At 37.8% G+C, this 6,757-nt stretch overlaps 1 protein-coding gene across 1 annotated transcript in view; it reads left to right on the plus strand.

The window, feature by feature from the left end:
* Window positions 1–2,884: 2,884 nt before the first annotated feature.
* Window positions 2,885–6,757, plus strand: part of LOC113807540 (uncharacterized) — a 10,852-nt gene continuing 6,979 nt past the window's right edge. Inside the window, exon 1 of the mRNA XM_027358821.2 lies at window positions 2,885–2,980. The gene's annotated coding sequence lies outside the window, so the exon portion shown is untranslated. The remainder of the gene's footprint in view (window positions 2,981–6,757) is intronic.

Here is a 6,757-nt window from a genome sequence, read left to right on the forward strand (position 1 = left end):
ATATATGCTGATAAATTTTCATATAAACCTTTAACATGATGAAAATGTCAAAATTCGTTTTATTATTGCCCATAATTAATATGGATGGCAACTCAACTCCATATTTTCTGTGGAGATGATGATGTCATTACGAATCAATATATAATTGGTAGGATTAACTAGCTAGTTCTGCGCATGTGCAGGATTAAATTTTGATCTTAAAAGTTAATGCTGGTCCAGAGGAGCATTAAAAGTTGATCCCGGACGCTGCCATTGCGCATGCACAATTTAATTTAATGTAAATTTAATCTAATTTAATGTAAAGTAAACAGAGTAGAGAGATGAAGTAATTTTGCCTTTTATGATCATGTGTGGTATAGGCAGGATGGTTTGGTATATCTAGCAGCTTTTAAAAAAGTTATTTTGTGTTTACCTTACCTTACCTTACCTTACCTTACCTAACCTAACCTAACCTAACCTAGCCTAGCCTAGCCTAGCCTAGCCTAGCCTAGCCTAACCTAACCTAACCTAACCTAACCTAACCTAACCTAACCTAACCTAACCTAACCTAACCTAACCTAACCTAACCTAACCTAACCTAACCTAACCTAACCTAACCTAACCTAACCTAACCTAACCTAACCTAACCTAACCTAACGTAACCTAACCAACCTAACCTAACCTAACCTAACCTAACCTAACCTAACCTAACCTAACCTAACCTAACCTAACCTAACCTAACCTAACCTAACCTAACCTAACCTAACCTAACCTAACCTAACCTAACCTAACCTAACCTAACCTTACCTAACCAAACCGAGTGTCTGCCTGGGATTTGAAAAAATATATATTCGATTAAAAATATAATATCGTTTTAGAATCCTCTAAATGTTATAGAAATTTAAAAGTGGATTTTGCAAATATAAAGTTACAGTATATTATGTCTAACCACTACAGTTACAGAGCTATGGTGCGCAAAGTGGTCTCCTCAACATGGCGCCGATTTTGTCAAATTTTACCGCCCGAAAACATTAGGTTGCTCGATCTGAAAACATTTATGAAAAGCCTTGTCCCCCTTGTTCTAAATACTCCTTCTTCTACTGGTTCTGGTCTAAGGACGTTTGTGGTAAGCCTTGTGTTCCAAAGATTATTATATCTTCTGAGGTGATAAGGTAAATATTTGTGCGTTTCCTGTGCGGGAGAGTTGGTGAAACGTTATGTCTCTTGTTCATGTGATGTTTTTGTGAAGTACTAAAATTATAAATATTTTCCATGTTTTATTGAGCTGTATTTTTATAAACTGAATTATCTAAGTGATTTTATTCTCATATAGAAAATGGATAAGTATGTTTTTTTTCTTCTTCCTCTTCTTTGATTATCTCCGATTGCGAGATTCTCATCGTTATCTCAAGCAAAATACGTTGGCTTCTGTTTACTCAGAGACATAACCAAGTCCATCATCAGCGATCTAGTATGAGATGGCATCTGTAAGGAGAAGAGTGTCGGGTTATATGTTATTGTGAGATCTTTTTTATATTCATAAGGAGACGCGCTACGATAATTTCAGGCTTTATTTATTCATATATTTATTTTATTTTTGGTTTTACGTGTAATATGTTTAACAGGTCTTTGTAGAATTCTTCTCTGTCTTCCTCGTTTGTTTTTGGATAATTCCCGTAAAGCAGGTATACTGTTATGCATGATGGGAGAGAGAGAGGCAGACAGAAAGGGGGGAGAGAGAGGGAGAGACAAAGATAGACCGAGAAAGGGTAGGAGGGAAGGAGAGGCAAGCAGACAGACAGCTTTTAGCAGATTTAACAAGTAATATAACAATCCCTATGATGAAGGAAAAGAGAGAGAGAAGGGTGAAAGGGAGGGAAGTAGAAAAGAGAGAGAGAGAGAGAGAGAGATACAGACAGAAAGAGAGAGAGAGAGATACAGACAGACAGAAAGGGAGAAAGAGAGATAGAGGGAGGGAGAGAAAAACAGACAGGCAGAGAGTAGGAGGGAGGGAGGAAGAGAGATCCAGGCAGACAAACAGACAGAGAGGGAGGGAGAGAGAAAGAGATACAGACAGACAGAAAGGGGGGAGAGAGGGGGGGAGAGACAGAGAAAGGGAGGGAGGGAAGGAGAGACAGGCAGACAGACAGAGAGGGAGGACGAGAGAGAGATACAAACAGACAGAAAGAGTGAGAGAGAAAGAGAGAGATAGAGAGAGGGAGAGAAAAACAGACAGACAGAGAGTAAGAGGGAGTGAGGGAGAGAGAGCTAGGCATACAAACAGACAGAGAGGGAGGGAGAGCGAAAGAGCACAGACACACAGAAAGAGGGAGAGAGAGAGTGGTAGAGAAAGAGACAGGCAGGAAAAATGAGGAGGGTTGAGACAGACAGAGAGAGACAGAGACAGGGACAGACAGACAGACGGGGAAAAGGAGGAAGGTAGAGACAGATAGAGAGAAGGGGGGAGCAAGAGCGAGAGAGAGGGAGGGAGAGAGAGAGAGAGAGAGAGAGAGAGAGAGAGAGAGAGAGAGAGAGAGAGAGAGAGAGAGAGAGAGAGAGAGAGAGAGAATCACACAGACCGACGGACAAACAAAAGCAAAGAGAAGGAGAACAGAAAATAGTCTAGCTAGAGGAGACAGGAAGGCCAAGGAAAAAAAGCAACCAAATAACACCCGAATAAGTACTGTTGGCAATTGCCTTATTTCTTATATGTGATTTATCTTCCACTGCTATCTCCTTATTATCATACCTCCGAATGTTGCAGTTGATATCAAAAAGATGATTTGAATTTATGGCGGCCGATATGGCCTGTACACAACGGTTAATTAGTTTTAAAAAAGAAGCATTATTTCATACTTAGCAACCGTTGCTGAAATAATTTTAGTCCTTCACTTGCTTCGTTCCTCTCATTTCTGGAGCGGCATTGTAAAAGAACGTGTGTGCATCGTGTTTCTTTCACTGGTTTTGTCTGTTGTCAACTTTGGGACGAAGCGCTGGAGAGGTAAGATACATGTCCATCTGCAGACTTGTTTTGCTGTTTATTTCTCTCTCTCTCTCTCTCTCTCTATCTCTCTCTCTCTCTCTCTCTCTCTCTCTCTCTCTCTCTGTGTGTGTGTGTGTGTGTGTGTGTGTGTGTGTGTGTGTGTGTGTGTGTGTGTGTGTACGTGTGCGTATGCGTGTGCGTGTGTGTGCGTGTGCGTGTGTTCTTACCTAGTTCTCACCTAATTGTTTGAATACGGGAGAAGAGCTATGCTCAGGTGGTCTCGTCTGCTATATTTAAATTATCGTCTAACTTTTTAAATTGATGCACAGTTTTGGCACACACTACTTGATTGGGGAGACTATTCCACGATTCAATATTTCTGTTTTGGAAACTATTTTTTTTTTTACATCTTTATCACCTCTTTTTACTGTTAACTTTTGGTTGTGTCTTCTCGTTCTTCTTGTGTTCAAGATCAATAAGTCATCCGTATCTATCTTCACTATTCCTGTAATGCAGTTCAAAAGCATAATCATGTACCCCCTTTTCCTTCTTACTTCCAAGGTAGTAAGTCCTAATTTCTGTAGTCTGTCTTCGTAACTCAGATCTCTTAGGGTAGGTGCCCATCTTGTCGCCGCTCTTTGAACTCTTTCCAGTTTGTTAATATTTTTTTTAAGTGTGGACTCCATACCACTGCATCGTACTCAGGACTTGGTCTTATGATTGCTATAATAATCTTCTTTACCATATCTTCGGCCACATACACGAATGCCCTCTTCATGTTGACAATCAGTCCTAACATTTTGTGGACCTTTTCATTTATATGGTCATTTGGATTTAAGTTTCTATTTATGATTATCCCATTATCTTTTTCCCTGTCAGCTGTGTCTAATACTGCGTCCCCTAATTTATATTGGAATATTGGGCGATTTCTACTTTCTCCAAATCTGACTACGTGGCATTTATTGGTATCGAATTCCAATTTCCATGTACAACTCCACGTGAATAAGTTCTCGATGTCACTTTGGAGGCATTGGCATGAGACATTGTCTGTTATCCTTTTGTGTATCTTTGCGTTATCTGCAAACATATTCAGATAACTACCTGGGCTTATGTTTGACTCTAAATCATTGATGAAAATAGTAAACATAATCGGCGCCAACACCGATCCTTGAGGCACTCCGCTGGTTACTCGTCGCCATGTAGAATGCTTCCCTCTACTTACTGTGCTCATTTGTCTTTCATGGAGAAAGTCTTTCATCAATGCAAGTAGTTTGCCTTTCACTCCACCTAGGTGCTCTAATTTCCTTAGTATGAGACACGTAATCAAAAGCCTTTTTAAATTCTAAGTCTCTTTCTTGTAATATTTCAGATACTCTATCATAAAAACAGAGGAGATTTGTTACACACGACCTTCCTTCTCTAAAACCTAATTGTTTATTTGATATCATTTCGTTTTTTCAAGCATTTCAACCCATTTTCTATTTATTCTTTCTAGCAGTTTGCATACTACACTAGATAACGAAACTGGTCTATAATTTAGTGGGTTTTGTTTGTCGCCGCTCTTATATAAGGGTGTAACATTTGCGAATTTCCAACTTTTTGGTAGTTTACTTTGTCTTAGTGAATTTTGGAATATTAACAGTAAAGGAGTACATAGTTCTTCGGCACATTCCCTAAGAACGAAGTTAGAAATTTTATCTGGTCCCTCTGCTTTGGTCTTGTCTAATCCTTTTAGTAGATCTTTTATTTCATTCTTTTTAAGGGTGATATTTTCGATGTTCTTTACGTTTGCACGGGTATTTGCCATATCAAAATATGGATCCTGAACAAACACTGACTGAAATTTCTCATTTAGGATTTCACACATTTCTTCCTCCTTAGAATATATAATGTTTTTGTCTTTGATGGCGCTAATTTCATCCCTACTCTTAGTTTTACTATTTATGTAGTTAAAGAATTTTGGTTTTGTACATTTGTTTATTATATCCTTTTCAAAGTCTAATTTCGCCTCTCTCATGGTATGGGTATATTCATTTCTTCCTACTTTATATCTTTCATATGCTGCCTGAGATCTATGCCTTCTGAATCTTTTCCAAAGATTTTTTTTCTCTCATTTTTCTTGCATTTTTCGTTGAACCACTTTTGGCCATTTCTTGCTTCAATTCTGAATTTGGATATGATTTTTTCCACTCCTTCTTTATAGATCTCACAAAATTTTGAATACTGAACATCAAGGTTCTCATCGTCCAGATGTGTTTCCCAGTTTATGTTATCAAAGAAATCTTAAAGCCTTCTATAATCATCTCTTTTGTAATTGTACTTTTCCTTTCTTTCCTTGCTTACAATGAGTTTTTCCTGTAACAGACAGTATTTTAGTTTAATCACTACATGGTCGCTTTTTCCTAAAGGAGGACAGTATTCGATATCCTTAATATCGTCGTTATGCTTTGTAAATATTTTGCCAAGCATAGACGGCCTATCTAGCCCTCTTATCCTGGTATGATCTGTTACGTTCTGGAAAAGGCAATGCTCATTTATGACATCTAGTAATTTAGCGATTTTACTATTAAAATCCCCTGTGATAAGAATTTCTGTTGAGTTGGTTTCCGAAAGTTGTAGCACTTCTTCCAGGCTCTTTATTGTCTCTTGACTTAGTTTCTGGTAATTTTCTAGTGACCACACCGATGTTTGAGGTGGCATGTATACCGCGGTTATTATGTTTACCCCGTTTGTTTCTACCTCAATTACCTTCATTTCCACTATGGGGTCCTGATTAATTTCCAACTCCTTTATAATTCCTTTTTTTAAATATTGCTACCCCCCTCCATTTCCATCTGCCCTATCTTTTCTCCAAATATTAGTCTTTGAGCCCTAATGTTACATCGTCTATGGAGGGGTCCAGTTTGGTTCCAGTGATGCATATTACATCCGGTTTATTCATATCAATTATTGTCTCTAGTTCAAGCAACTTCGAAGATAAACCATCAATATTTGTATAAACTATTTCTATATAATCTTTAGGTATTAATTTTGGTTGCAGGGTTAATGTTTGTTTGCCTCTACATTTTGGTTCCAATAGTTTATTTGCTTTGCTTTTTTTTCCTCTTCAGTCCTTTGTTCATTTTTGTTTTTTACTTTTTCCAATTTCTTTTGTATTGTTACTTTGTCATCTTTGGTCATATTTTCTCTTATCCAGATTTTTTATATTCCTCATGGGTGGGCAGAACTTTGGCTTTCTTTATTATATCTGTTACTATTTGCTTATTCAAAAATGTTACTTTTAGAGGCCGTTTCTTTCCCTTTTCGAATAATCCCAGTCTCCTGTGAGCTATGATATTCTGCTCAGCGAATTCGGGATTTATGACCTTGAGAATGTCTACAATTAATTTCTTGTCTTCGTTGTATCGTTCAATTTCATCTTCTACAACTTTTTCTTCATGTCCCAATATGACTATGTCCTTGTTTACGTCAGCCAAATTAGCAATATTTCTTGCATGTGGCCCAAGGTGGGATTTGAATTCGTTCTTTATCGTTTCTGCAAGCTGTGTTTTAATTTCCTCCTTGGTGGTCTTGATGTCTTTTTCTCCATTTCATTCGCGGTTTCCTTTACCTTTGATACATCTGCATATGTAGCTGTCATCTTCTTAGCTTCTTCCATTATTTGAGCTTGGCTGTTTGACAAATTACTTTCAATCTGTTTGACAGTTTCTTGAACTTTAATGACCTCAACTTTTTCCTACCGTTGCCAATTTTGGCTTCCAATTTTTTGCTTTAGTTCTTTAATTTTCAGGTCAG

This window comes from Penaeus vannamei, chromosome 17 (assembly GCF_042767895.1).
Source record: "Penaeus vannamei isolate JL-2024 chromosome 17, ASM4276789v1, whole genome shotgun sequence".
Classification (NCBI taxonomy): domain Eukaryota; kingdom Metazoa; phylum Arthropoda; class Malacostraca; order Decapoda; family Penaeidae; genus Penaeus; species Penaeus vannamei.